Source organism: Cydia amplana, chromosome 6, assembly GCF_948474715.1.
Source record: "Cydia amplana chromosome 6, ilCydAmpl1.1, whole genome shotgun sequence".
Taxonomy (NCBI): Eukaryota; Metazoa; Arthropoda; class Insecta; order Lepidoptera; family Tortricidae; genus Cydia; species Cydia amplana.
This window is the reverse complement of record NC_086074.1, coordinates 15,357,430-15,373,495: the sequence shown is the minus strand read 5'-3', so window position 1 is coordinate 15,373,495 and position 16,066 is coordinate 15,357,430.

The following is a 16,066-nucleotide window of genomic DNA, read 5'->3' as shown; positions in this document are numbered from 1 at the left end:
TAGTTGATCAGAAACGTTCTCCCGGAACTAAAAGCTTTTGTTTGTCCCGTCATAGTTCATTGCCGGTGACAGACGCGGGTGGGATAAACCAGGGCTGCCAAAAGTCATTCAATCGTAAACTTTTGATAAGAAAGGTAGCCGGCTGTTTTGAAATTCTTAATAAAATGTATCCAAATCGTTAACTATTGTATTTGCCACAGGAAATATGCCTGATTTCTAGAACGGTTTTGACTCAACATACTACCCTTAAGCTGGAAACAAATTATCGGACGCGGCTGACGGACGCGGCTCACAGCCGCGACTTATAGGTATCTAGATAATGAATATACACTGAACTGTGCAAACTATCGGAGGTAAGCCGTGGACGTAACCTTGAGCCTTCGGACATCCGACAGAAATCTGGCGCGCTGGATGTTCCTGACTGTGCACACTTTTATGTCGCGCGCGTCAGCCGCGTCCGTCAGCCGCGTCCGATAATTTGTTTCCGGCTTTAACCCTTTATAGGACACACTTAAATCTTATGGCAAAAATAACCCCTTTAATCTTTTTATGCAGAATTTTTAGGAACTTGAAAGAGGCGATGGGGCTTGAATCGTGTATTTTTTTAATCTGGACCGTATAAGGGCTAAACATTTGTCAACCCTATTAGAAAATGCCTAAACACGCTGCTCACATGCACGTGTTTGCGCGGCTAAGCCCGGTATTGCATTGGCAGACACGGAGCACACTCCTCGCATAATTGCTACTCGTATCTCAGGCTTTAAATATACTACAATACAAATATTCTATAAATAATCTTAACTCGGCGGTTGCCTACATACGAGTATGCATAAAGTCTATTTTTTTATTCGGTAGACTAAAATGACATTTCATAGTATGAACATCATGTGTCATTTCATACTATGAAATGTAATTTTAGTCTACCGAATAAAAAAATAGACTTTAGTTATTTCTACTTGTATAAAGTCACACACTGGCAGCTTCTTTTAAACCCTTAGGGACACCGATAGGCGATATCCCATCAAAAACATTACATGTAAAAAGATACAAGTCTCGCAACGCTTTTACTACAAAAAAGTTTTGAGATGTAATGTGAAACCATGTCGGTTATTTTAATCAGTGCCAGGGGGTGTTAAAACCGTATCAATAAGTATGCTAGAAGTATGAGATCGAGTATGATGATCGGTGAGTGAGTGCATGAGTGAGTGTGTCAGTGTCGAAACTAAGGAACTTTGACGTACAATAATTCTTAAACTACAAGTTCAGATTTAATGTTTTTGAGAATATATCTAAAACATGTTAAGCCCTATATGTCACTGAAAATTCAGGGTTCTAACTTCAGCCAGCACAAAATTACAGGACGTCGAAAATGGCCTGAATCGCTTCGAGAAAAGCATGGTACGGCCGTGCCTCTTTGTTTTGCTCGACTTGGCGGGGGCACTGCCGTGCCCCCAGATATCATACAAATATTGAGCTCTGTTAGATACATACTTGCTTTAACTCATAAAGAGTTTTATGTGTCGGTCAGACTCGGTCGCAAGTAGACGATATTGTAGTTACGTTGTAGGCAATGTAGGTATATCGCTACTTTACGATGTGATTAATAATTTAAGTAGTGAGATTGATAATTTAAACGTCATTTAAATCGTAGTTGTATTTAATCCTATTGTGCAATTATTTTGACATAGGTATTGTTTACAATTAGGTACGTGACCTCTATTGTTCGGACTAGTTTATGTTACAGTTTTTTATAAGTTATCGTGACTAAAACTAGTTGTAATGATTAAATTATAATCACACGACTTATTTGACGAACTACAAGCATAATAAAACGAATAATTCAACCTAGCAGTAGGATAGTTATAAAACAAGCTATAAAAGAAAATCTCTTAACTGTAAAACCTTACTATTTGTTCAAGGTTTTCGTCTAGGTATTTAATTCTTCTGAGCCCGTACCACGAGTCACTGACAGACGACAGTGTCAAAACTGACATATACGCTATCGAGAACGTAATTTACTTTCTATACATCTCGTTCGCACTAATATGCGAGTATGAGCGAGATGTATATAGGAAGTAAATTACGTTCTCGATGGTGTTTATGTCAGTGCCAAACTGACGGTAGCCGTACTGTTATTTTATTTGTTATCATATGACATGGTTGATCATTGGCAAGAAGCCAGGTACGCATATCCCATTGTTCAACTTAAAGTAGATGAAATTAGAGCGAAAGATCAAAAAAATAATATAGACGACGATTAAACATATTATGTGGGATATAGGATATATGTACATTTTATTATTGCCGCTAGTGACATAACAATAAAATATTTTACTGCATATTTAGTGATATCGACTAAACACTGCCAGAAATAATGAGGTTTTCAGAATGTGTCAAGTCGAATGCTTGTCTTAATTAAAGAACGCCCACACTTGAAATGGAGCTACAGTAATAATTCTATTCGTTATTTTACATAAACTGAATACGATTTTGAATAATATTGCACTTATAATAATATTCGGACCATCGGCGTCCCACCGTGATGCAATGATCAAAGCTAAAAGATAAAATAACTAACAATATCGCTTTTAAAAACCGCTTGGGATTGACCTTAAAAAAGCAATCATCTTTCACACTTTCGCTACTGTGAGAACTCTGCCGCGCACATAATTCGTGTTCACGGGTCGGTGTACCGGTCGTATGAAACAATGAACATTTGTGGATAGACGGCATACGCGAACACTCCATAGCAAATCGTCGGAACGAACGAGGCGGTTCCTGTCATTGTCTACCGCTCCACTACCGTGAATCTTCGCTTGCCTTCGTGACGCGCAACACCGCGGTTCCCACGCACAAGCATCACTAAGTGCTGTATACGTCTGCAAATTGCTATAAGAACGGACAGACGCTTATATATGTAGAAAGTCTGTTTATACAAGCTTTTAAAGATTCGATAAAGATTAAACCGAGAACCACTTGTCCTGAGACAAATCAGACAGCGCTTTTACTCAAGTGCCTTTACTCAATGCGTGTAGTCAGCCATGTAAGCACATGTTGTGTATCGTAAAAGGGCGATTGAAATTGAATGAATGAATACGAATGAGTTACCGAAGCGTAGTCAATCAAGAGGTCAGAGAGCCGGATCAATGCTTCGTCACAAAACATTGTTATTTATTCCACCCAAATGCCAATCATGCCCGTATGGATCCATGCCGCGCGTTATTGAACCTTTGTGCGGCTTATTTTAGCCACGAGCCCAATCGGGCGCATCCGCTCGTCCTTTTGTCTCGAAAAAGGTAAACCAAAATGCCAAAACGCGGCTAGCGCCGACAATTTTAGCATTTTCATTGTGTCATTATAATTTAAATGCAACCGGGACGGGACCTGAAATATAAAATCACTTGCTGCCGGGATCCTCGATCAATTGAGAACCTAATCTCTATGAACGCAAACGTTACTTTTCTTTCGAAGCTATTGACGTTCACTTCAAGTTTCGGTTAAATAGGGAGATAATTCCAGCGTTTGCTGCTGAATAATTTTGACTTCTCTTGTCCTCGCTTAAAATAGCTTTTGCACACTTTGCTTAACTGTAAGTTGATTTTTTTACCGGACAATAGTAGTAGTAAGATTAGACAAAAGAGCAACAGCATGTCAACACAGACCATTCTGTGTTGTATTGTTCACGAAAGCCTTTCACTTCTAAAGAAGGGGCCAAAGTTAAGAAGCAGTTAGCTGAAAAGAAAACGTTTTCAGCTTTTCAAAAGCGCTCTGTTAAAAGTTAGTTTAAATGGTACTCGCTATCTTTACAAATTCTTTGCTCGAGAGATTCTTAGTTGATCATAATACTGGTTTATATGCGTCCATAATGTACTTGGGACAGTATTTTTTAGGCTAATTCGTCTGTTTTGTTCCGCGGCATTAGGACAAGTCAGCGGTCATGGGACATCATCACCCACGAATCGGTCACGGTCATGATTGTCAGTCACGATTTCAATACAAAACGTCACTATGATGACTAATGAAATTACGAGCTAACAGAACGTATTATAGTGCTAATAAGAAACGCGTTCTTCCCACGGCATGAAATTGAAATTAAATGTATTAGAGAGATTTCGTAGTTGTACTTGTGGTTAAAGAATTTTTTTTGTGGTTAAAGAATTTTATTGATCTCAAAAGAAATTTACATTTCACTTAATGAGATACATGCACTAATTTATTATATTATTCTATGTTAGTTTGCGCCCGTGAGCGACAATTTGATTCAATTTACAAAGTATATACAAGTATCGGAAGTAACAATAACAAATTACCAAAAGTTGTGTTAAGTCACAGTTCAGTGGGTAGAAGTAAGTTAAAATACATACTTAAGTTAAATTCATACGCGCACCGCTGTCCAACTGCACTGAGTTAGTGGTCAGCGGTAACTCGCCAGGGCCGTATTTAGGTTTGGATTATAGGGATGTTATTCACAATATAAGTTTTTAGGTTAGTTTTAAAAATGCTCATGGTGTGAGATTCTTTTATATGTTTTGGTATCTTATTATAGATCCGTGCCCCTTCAAACTTTATATTTTTGGTGCCAAAATTTTTAGTGCGGGGAAACTGTACTACTAGATGGTCTGCGTTGCGAAGTCTACATCGTCCTTTTTCTCTGTTAGTGAAAAATACTGTTTCACAGTGAATCTGTTTTTTAATTATCTTTCTTATTAACATGCATGTCTTAAAGTTATATATTTGATTAAGAGATAGGATCTTAGTTTCCGCATATACTTGTTTAGTAGGTGTCAGGAAATCGTAGTGGAAAAGTACCTTAATAATCTTATTTTGTATCACTTGAAGATCCTTTAGAGTCGTTTTCGGAGCGTGTCCCCATAATTCAATTAAATGATCCAGATGAGATTTGACAAGTGAATTATAAATATTATATCTAATTTGGCGCGGAAGACATTTTACAATACCACGAAGTGATCCCAATAGGGATGATAACTTTGATCGCATTTTAGCAATGTGAGGTTTCCATGTGAGATTACTATCCAAAATCAATCCTAGATATTTTTCTTCAGAAGAATGTTTTAGTTTTGTATTATTTATGCATAAATCTACATTGTTATAAATTTTCTTATTTTTGGGTTTAAAGATGATGTAAGAAGTTTTGGATATGTTAACTGTAAGTAAATTACACTGAAACCATCTGTGTATATTATCAAGGTCTTCTTGAGCGAGTGCTAAAATGTTTTCCAGCGAATGGCCAAAGTAAAAAATGCATGTGTCGTCTGCGTATAATGAAATTTCGCCGTGTAGTTTAAGTTCACTGATATTATTTACGTAAATTAAATATAATAATGGCCCCAGTATAGATCCCTGCGGAACACCGTAATTTAAGAATCGTGATGTGCTTTGGTAGCTTCCTATCTTGACTCTTTTGACGCCGATTTGCTAGATACGATTTAATCAGTTCATGAGCTTTGCCAGTAATTCCAATATCTTCTAGTTTGCTTAATAGTATAGAGTGGCTGACGGTGTCGAATGCCTTTTTTAGATCTATAAATATTCCAAGGCCAATGTTCCTAGAGTCGATGTTGGATTTTATTTTAGTTACTAAATCTATTGTGACCGAAAGAGTACTACATTGTTTACGGAAGCCATATTGTCGCGCGAATAAGTAATTAATTTCAGTTAGATAGTTATTAAGTCTAGTATATATGACTTTCTCGAATACCTTTGAGATTACGGGCAACACTGTTGTACTTCGTATAAGTAAGTAGTAAATACCTATTTAGTTACTTTTAAATAAATAGTTAAAGAGGAATGTCTTAACGTTGAGCAAATTATAAGAGGACTTTTATGGATACGAATAAAATTCTGGCCTCATGGCAGATATAAATATAACTCTCACTTTACTGGACAAACAGTCATATAGTAAATAAAACTTGAATGAAATATTTGCGACACTTCGTTACCGCATCCAATATTGAGAAAAACCTGTATCGCAATTTCACCGCAAGCTTTTCACATTCTTTCGTACTAATTAAAAATAATTGAAGACATCCATTAAGAGTCCGTGATCAAAGACGATTTCTAACGCAAAAACTATTATTGACAATAATTACTTTTAATTGCGGCATACAAGAGCTAAACTGAACATATTTTCAAGCAATACAAACCTTACACCCTTAGTAATACGCCTTAATTTAGTTCGCGAATAGCTTCGACTAAAGAAGCTTTAAATGTTTAAAATGGGTGCAAAAGCTCTTTACTTCACATGACATATTTACCTCATTCTAAAACTGTAATCATTTTAAGGTACTTTAAATCTGTTTAAAATAAAGTACTTAAATTTTGTTCTAGCCCCCAGATGAAAGTGTAATCAACATAAAAGGATATCTCGTCCTGTGTTGCATGTATTTTATGTAGGTATATTGAAATATTATGTAGATTAGATGTACGTTTTGCTGCTGTAATTAAAATTAATACAGTCTTTTGTAACAGTCCTTGGACAATAAAGTTTTGAAACGTGTATACAAATTACATACCTATGGGATCGCAGAAATCGTAATGTAATTTGTGATTAAGATTTTTTGCAATTAGGTACCTAAACATCAGCATTGACACATCAGCCGACAGAACCACTAATGGACGAACCCCAATTCCTAGGACCTTCACAATGACCGGTCAGATGAGATGTTGCCGATAGTGCAGTTTTCCTGCAAATATACTACGTATCTACAATCTTTCAACTATAAATTTAAATAATAATCAACGTAGTTTTCTCTTACTAAAAAGACGTCACACCTTCACACATAAGTACCTGAACATACAAACACGTGTCCGCAGTCCTGCTGGAACAAGTCAATTATAATGATTATCCCTGAACCGCCGACCTTTACGCAGCTGTTTTTTTAGCTGAACTACACTACGCGAACCATCCTCTTCAAAGGGTAACATGCATCGTTGACGCTATTTATAAACGTTCCGCTTTAGTTTTTGGGTTCCGTAAATTTTGTCATAGGCTTCCAACTTAATTAAATGAATGTTTTTCTTATATTTATGAAAGGATCATAATATACTTATTTAGATTATAATTTATCTTTCCTATTTCTTTTAGTACATAGGTACAGGGTATAACTTTAGACCAGTTATAGGCTCCCTTTTTCTTAACTTTCAGGGACAAAAAGAACATTTGTTTTTCTGCATGTGTATGACTTAGAATGTTCGAACGATAATGTAATACCTCGTACAATTATAATATTAGATCCCAAACAAAAACGGATCACAGACCGAAGGTAGACCTTCTTCACAGTCTGGTCCAAGTAACCATGTGATCCACGTAAGTACAGTCAGCTGCCGAGATAACTGACCCCGCCCCTGCATAGAAATTTGTTTGCAGGGGGATCAACTATCACTGCTGCTGACTGTACATGTTTTAATTCACGTTTGATAGACATAGTATAAAATATTTTTGGCGGAACCCTAGCAAGCTTGGTCTCGCACTTGGCAGCATGTTGTTTTTTTCCCGACTCCTGCGCACCGGAGCGCGCACCTGCCCCCGTCCTCGCGACTGATTGGTCGGCGCACGAGTCAATAACCAAGACACTCATTCAGCCCACCCTGGACTTGAACCCTTATCTCGTCTGATGAGTACGTACTATGGTTTTCGTTCAAGGACGAAAGGGAATCTGTTTTTAAATAGGTGGTTTGGGTTTGACGATTTCAATATAATGTTTACGTAGGTATATGAACTTTAACTTCACACAACAACATTCGAATATAAATAACACGCACGAACGTATTCTTCTAAGAAACTCCTAAGAATCTTCCAGTACACCTTTAAGCGGCTGACCTGGAAGACGTAGCACATAATGCCAGATAAAAAATATGAATGCTTCCGCCTTATGAAGGAAAATATAATAATGTTACAAGTAAGCGCGCGGGTAAAAACTGTAGGTAGGCAGGTAGGTACATTAACAAGCACATTTTTTGCATGGCCATAAAAATATCGGTAGAGGACATTGGAGTCTTATATATGAAATGAAATGAAATGAAATCGTTTATTTCAGGCAACTAGTGGCCCATATATGCCGCCTTTTATAATCTGAAGTTATATATAATTGGTTTATTTTCTCAGTCCAAGCTTATGTTGTGCGTAGGTAGAAGCTTCGACTCTAGCGTCAAATATGTGGCCACAATATTAATTCTTCAAGATTATAATCTTTTAAATACCCATTCTTATCTGCTATTAATACACTCAATGGAATTAAAAGCCGCACCATAAACGTTAGAAGATAGACCACGATTTATATACGACAGAGTTCCGAATCCGACACAACAGAACATTTATCCCGACCGACACATTACTCTCCAAGCGCGCATATCACTTGAATCTCCAACTTGGAATTCCGTATGTACAAATAGAATATTATTTAAAAAACTATGCTAACGGTACGGACTGCTACTCTTGAAGCGATTGACAAGCAGATAACATTTATCCGGCTACCACGTCTATAGCAGGCCATTAAACAAATAGACAGCTTACGAAGGCAAATTGATTGTTGTGATAAGTCACTTTGACTACAACAACAAAGGTAAGAGCCGTGATTAAAGTCGTTTTGGGAACGCCGATATTATATTAGGCGTTGATAAGATATGGTTAACTAGCCATTATTACAGCGAGAACCAATTTCGCAGCATCCGGCATTTGTAATAATTGTATCGGGCTTTCCGAAGTAATCTAAATCCTATTTCTGATTTATTTGAGCTATTCATTAAAATGAACATCTAAGTTTTATTTAGCGGTTGCTACCGCAGTATACAGTAGTTTTCTTTTTTCCTTTCGAGAAACTCTATAAAAGGCACAGAACCTACATTGACTTTCATTTCACAACGTTATTGAGGAAACAAAGCTAGTACCGCAATCAGTAGCAATAACTACCGACTTCGATACCTGATGTGAACACGTATCTAAAGATCAGGAAATCATTGCACAACAAAGGCTCACTATTCATAATTCCGTGCCACTTTCCCGTCGAACTTATTTGACGTGGTACATAAATATTTATTCACCATTTGTAATTCCATGATCTGGCAGCTCTCCTGTCGGCGACGGCACAAAGTACCGAGACGGTGGCATAAAAACCAGTAACATGGAATATCTACGGGAAAACATTCCTTGGGCCGACTGTCGCCTGTCAGTGACTCGATAGCATCAAACGGGAAACGCCTGGCTTTCAAATTGACCGGCAAATCGGCTTGCGTGCGCTGACAGAGAAAAATACGGAAAATATTGCTTGCAAATTGACTCCAATTTGTACAGAAGGAAGCGAAAAGAAAATTTATTTTAACAAGGAGTATGAATAAAGTCAGTTCAATACGCATGTAGACTTTTATTAATTGTGATGTACAGATTTAAAAGGTAAACATTAATTAACATACTTAATACTTAGCGAATGATTTTTACTTTGTATTTTATTCAAAATTTGCATTTAACCTACATTTAGGTACTGTCAATTTCTAGCACATTGATACGAAAAAAAAATCTGATCAAGATGCATGCCTTATAGGTACGCCGATTGTTAATCGTATAAACTACGGCTTATTGTTACAACTCGAAGCTATAAATTATTTCATTATTGTTTCTTACTATCACGTTGCGCGCGTTTATTACATATCTCTAATAATACGTCAGCATAGAGAACCTATGGGGCCATTTAATTGTTGGTATCATGATATAAGTACGTAATTTAAATTTAGAAGCTATTGTTTCCGATATCTTAGGCTTTACGTTTACAAACAATGTGCTTAATCGATTTTGAAGATTGTTGAAACTAGTAGGAACAATAGCTTATTGTGAAATAATACGACTAAACCCACAAATTCAGACAGAGAATATTTCTCGCAGTTACATTGTATTCTAATCTCTAAACTTTACTCAATTATTACTTTGTTAATCTTTACTTATTGTACTTTTTTCATTCTATGTAATTGATTCATAAGGCATAATAATAGTGTCATCTTATGAAGCCTTTTTAAGTTTTCATCACGGTTTCAATTTATTTCTCGATTGCAACCAAAACAAAATTTCAAAAATAAATTATATTACTTTAAAAGAGTCCCATTATTTTGTTGCCTCAAGCGCTACTATAACCGCGTGAAACGTTATCCTTTTACACAAACATTTTCTTAAAAATAAAATTTGCATTTTAAAAACGAGTGGCGTTGTGACTGCTCATATTATAATGGCTCCCACATAAAGAAGAATATTTAAATAAGTGCTACATTCTACCTATTTCCTTTGAGTTGGTCGATAAGCTGTGTATTTCTCGCCGGACCGGAGCTTTGCCTTTCACTTGCAATCGTAATTACAAATGCACTTTGTAACGGAATAAAAAATATATACCAATGTACAAAGGATTAGGAATGCTTTGTACGGTTTATTGGATTTCACGTTCTGCTGTATTTGCAACACAATCCCTGTGTCCATGAACAGTATTGTCCAGCGAAAATTTTTCTTTGAGAATCCTATAATTTACAATTTGCCCAAAAATTGCAAGGAATGAAAGAGTTAGGTTTTATGATTTTTATAAAAATATCGAATGCACGGAATCATATCTGATAAATTTTCACTCACGTTTTCGAACCTTCAGACAATTGCCCATAAGAAGAATAATTAATATCCTAGTAATTTACGATCTGTCAAGCACTAATACAGATTTTGAAACCACTACAGAAAACACCAAGCCTGTAGTCAAATTCTCCAATCCCGGTACAAAAAAGATTGTATCGCTGCGGCCCCTGTGTATATTTATAGTCCATAAATAAATTGCGAATTGCCTTCTTAATTAGGTTCAAGAAACCAGTTTCGAGTCCATTTTCAATTTGGCTCTCTTAAAAGGCGTTTAGTCTCATCAAGACAGTCGAGGCATTAGTGATTCCTTTAATGCATTAAAATTATATTATTTTTAATTAATTTTAATACCTATGCTGATACACAGAAACAGTCAACTTTATAATGAAGTATTATGTTTTTTTGTTCGTATTTATTCATCAAGTGATGATTTTGAAGGATGAACATTTTCCTCGTGTTCATCGTGATCAAGAGCATAAAGATGAATATATAATTAATATTAAAATATGTATGGTCTGTTGATGACATTAAATATCCCACCCAGAATCTTTAATAGGTACCTGTATATTATAGTTACTTAATTTCTTGAGGTGAAATTAGTGATAGCTATCCATATGTACAGAAAGTCTCAAGATTAACACATTCGGTGCGGCAGCGCAAAACCCAAACTTACTGCCAGTGCTTTACCAGTCATATACTTCCCGTATTGAGAAATCCAAATTTGCGGCACGACCTCCATTTTCCCGTACCATGTCCTGACTTTAAAGGTCCCTACAGACCTGGAATATCATCGATTTGAACTAAAAGTCATTCTGATCAATAGACTATATCCTTGTGTATATACAGCTGCCGTCGCCCGCGGATCTGTATAAAATTCCAAAAGGTATAGGCATTTTTCAAAACCCTTAATTTTACGGGAATATACTTCCCTTGCCGCACAGGCCGTATATAACACTAGTGATGGGATACTAAAGAATCGATTACGGCTTTTATAATCGACAAATTATTTATTATCGTCATCGTGTCTATACGTGTTCAAAACAAATATTATTCATCCTCATATAATTATAAAAAGGGGTCGGACTTTTAGAGTAGGTAATTTTCAATATAGATGTCATAATTTTAATTTTTAACAAGCAGAAACGTCTGCGAATGATGCTATTAAGCTTAGAATAAATTTAAAAGTGGAAAAAAATCATAGATAAAAAATCATAAAATAATATCATAAATGCCATAGTCTTGAATTGTTGCATTAATAAAATGTCGTATCGATGCGGCAACGTGAACAATGCGCAGCACTATACCCAATATGAGCGCTGCGTAGTGCGTACCCGCCTTTCGGTGCGGTACGGGGTGATGGAGTACGGATAAATAGCACCCGTGCCGCGTTTAAGAAAAAAAAATACCTTTCAGTGCGTTACGCAAAAATACTTCCCGTACATTTTTTCTTTTGAAATAGAATATACTTGAAGTAAGAATATCGGGACTATAGTCATCTTTTTCTTACTCACACGAGAACATAGAAAAACCACCGCCGCACCGGGGGTAAGACAAGCGCAGATAGCTGCCGCACCGGCTTGCTTCCCGTAACGCAGCGAATGTGTTAAGCACACAGTGTTTTCTTTCTTCTAACATTTCATTATCACCTATCCACACTGTCGGATGATAAATTAATTTTCAAACCAGATTCGAAATGATATGTTAGTTATTCAAAGTTCAAGACAATTTATTATTTTATTTCACTCAATCAATCATCACCTGTAGAATGTCTTCTAACATTTGAACTATTCCGTATCTTATCGCAATGTTAGAACTTTCTGTACTCATAAATATTAGTGAACTAAAATGGTGGGTGTTAATAATTATACTAATCTAAATGTTCAAAAAGGCGGCCGTAAAAATACCTCTATGTTTGTTTATTAGCGGTTCCACGGTAGCCCATATTTCTATCGGTCGATAATATCTAATGATGAATATGGGCGTACGTAAGTACTTTTGCCTAGTCCGTTGGATAACTTAATTATAAACTTAGGAGTTATAAGGAAAATTGAAAAAGACATTAAGGAGTTTACAAGGTTTCGTTGACTTAGAGTGATGGCTGTTTTGGATTAATGCTGTTTGTCAAAATTTGTGAATTCTACTTAATGTCAACGGGGTATTGAGTAATTAAATTACGGTTGATTATTGTCTTGATAATAAAAGTACGGTACCATAAAAGGATTTCTTCCGCTGATTATTTTTTTAGGATCTTAAGGAGGACGGAGAATGTACCTATGTAAAGTTAAAAAAATCGAAATGATCCCATAAGTTCTCCATGAACAAGGTTTCGCACGGAGCACTAAAAATCAGATGTAGTTTTCTTTGTCACAATTGGCTTGACTGGTCCCTGAAAATCTTTTCTCAAAAGACATCAATATTGCGATCTTAATGACAGGAATATAGAGGTGTTAAAATGGGACAGGACACACTTGTTCACCATTGTTAACCAATTACTCGTAATTAATGATTTAAAGTAGATACGATGTCGTTTAACTATGTTTGCTTCCAATGTGAATGTTAGACCAAATGGGTATTTTACAATTATATCACGATGCAATTTACCTAAATATATGAGAGTTCAACGAACAGAGCTTTCTATATCAACTTCGGCATCCTGTCGTCTCACCTTTTTACCGTCCACTTTTTGTTGACAGTCGACAATATGCGGCGCGTGACAGCTCGCGGGTGCCCTGCGCCTATCTCTATAAAACACCTACCATTCATGGCAAAAACTTCCATGACACAACCAGAAGTCAACTTTATCATCTCCACTTAAGTCTTCATTTTGACCGTTGAATTCAAATGAATCATGAATGATAAGCAAGACTGTAATAGTTCGTGAGTTTTGAGATTTTAAACTTTAAGTTGATGTTGTAAGTTTGATTTTTGCTTAAGGTGTGTAAAGGATTTGTTTTGGTGTAACGAAATAATCGGGCGCCCGCGTTCGTAATAAAACGACACAAAGGAACGGTCAATGTGTCTCGTGCCACGATTTCTGTCCGACCCAGGAACGCTTGTTTTTACCTTAGTATTGTATAACGGTTTTTTACGTCTTCAATATCATGAAATAAAATTACAAAAACTTATAATGGACTTTCAGATAAGTTGATGTGTGAAAGCTTAAGGTGGACTGTATGAGGTAAGATGACATGATAAGAACACGTATTAAAATTACTTATTTTAATAAATACGAGTATAAAAGCAAGAAAATATAAAGCACAGCTTATCGATCGGTGACAAGGGCAGACTGACAATAATCACGGGACATAAACAAATCAGTATAAAAAAAATCATTAATGTTTCCAAAGAGAAAGTCATTACGTATAGAGTCTGTTCGAAAAGAGAAGAGTCGTGGAATGTATTGCTTTAAAAAATAGGGTACCTAGTACCTACTCTTAAAAGGCGTGTCACAAACCAACTCGATAAAATACTTAAAGAAGTAGCTCAAACATTTTATAAGCTAAATAATATAACATTTGCCTCATTGTTATTTAAAGGGCGTCGAAAACCCTTCATTGAGGGGCAATTCTATTATCTTTTATCGTTACTGGCGCCGCTGTTCAGTTTATTCAAACAAATGAATTTAATCGAATTCGTATTTATTTCAGTAGAAAATTAAATAATGTAATTTAAAAAAACTGGCCAACTTCGAGTCGGACTAGCGCACAAAGGGTCCCGTACCATTATATATTGTTTTTAGTATTTGTTGTTATAGGCTATAACAACTGTTGCCGCTATAGCTTATAGCGGCAACAGAAATACATAATCTGTGATTAGAATTGTTGATATGGGCAGGTACATGGTTAATATTGAAACGAAACGCACCCGTTTGACCCATTCTCTGTGACTCATGGCATTGGAACTTACTAAGTTAATACCATTTCCAATACTAGAGTATTAAATTGGTCGGTATGAATGCTCTAATGAGTTTAAACTGCAGCCAATCGCATAAAACATCTAATCGTCGGTCAATGATTAAGGTTCTACGTGGGAACAGACACCGGTAGCGACTAATCAACATTTTTCCGTCAATAATTGACTAACTATCAAAGAGTTAGCGCAACAAAAAACACTCGTACTCGTATACCTACGTATGACACAACGTACCTATGTATATTGAGCGGTATTTAAAATTTAATCGTTTGTTGTTTTTTGTTTTATATGTAATATTTTACGCCAAATGCCAAATAAATATTTTCTAGCTTTCTACTTCCATTTTTCTATATCCATTATCCAACCTATCTTCACATAGATTATATGTGATAACACTGATAACTATCCATCTATGGGCAAACTGGCCTGAAATAAATTAATTTATTATTATAATTATAAGTTATTTAAAGCTACGAGAGAAAACAATCAGCCTTCTAAGAGCAAGAGATGCAAATACTGCAGATATTTCTGTAGGGACACATCTATTTTACTGTCCACAAACTGACGAGGGCTACGGCTAGTTCCTGACTGCAAAACTAGCTAGTAGGTATATTATATTCACTGCCGTATTCGAACTTCAAGATAATCACAAGAGATGACACGTACTAGATCCATTCTAGATACGTTATAGTTTAGATTTCAACTAGTTATCTTTTGCAGCGCAATTCGAGCAACTAATGTCACTTTACGTTAGATAGAGTTAGATATCTATTAGATGTGAATTGGATCTCTAAGCCATATCTTGTGGAAATCGTTCAAGAGCATCTCCAGAATCGCGCAAATGTCAAATTTGACAGGTTAGATCTTAAACATATCGTTATAGTATCTTGGCGATGTCTAAAAGATATCTAACAGATGTATATTTCAAAATCCGAATCGGGCCCTCAGTTATTCTCATGGACGGCGGACGGTTGAAATGAAAGGTCGGTTTATGTAATAAAAAGTAACATCTTAATTAATAAATTAATCAAATCAATGATATGATTGATATGGTTCAAAGAATATCTTAGGTACTTACATAAAATCGGATATTTTCTTTCTTTCAAACAGTAGGTACACTTATTGTATTTGACAATAAATTAACCCTTCTGTATTTACAAAAAACATAATTTACGTAGTAAATAATGTTACATTTTACTCACAATATTGCAATACACTCCATAAATATTGTCAGGTGGGTGGTACAGTTGAGCCGGATATTTCTAAAACGATATAAGACACCACCAACTCGATACAACTAAAGTTGTATTTTAAACGATCGATTCAATTCCTTGATTAACTTTACCGGCGGGAAATATTTTAATGATCCAGTTCAGATTTATATCTCGATTACGCTTGGTATATTAGTACGGCTTGAGGCTACAAATTGTAGCAGTAGCGAACACGCGTATCGGTACACTTCAATATGTTTTAAATTTTTAACCAGTAAGTACCAATAAGTTATGGTTACAAATTGTTATGTTCTGGGAAATA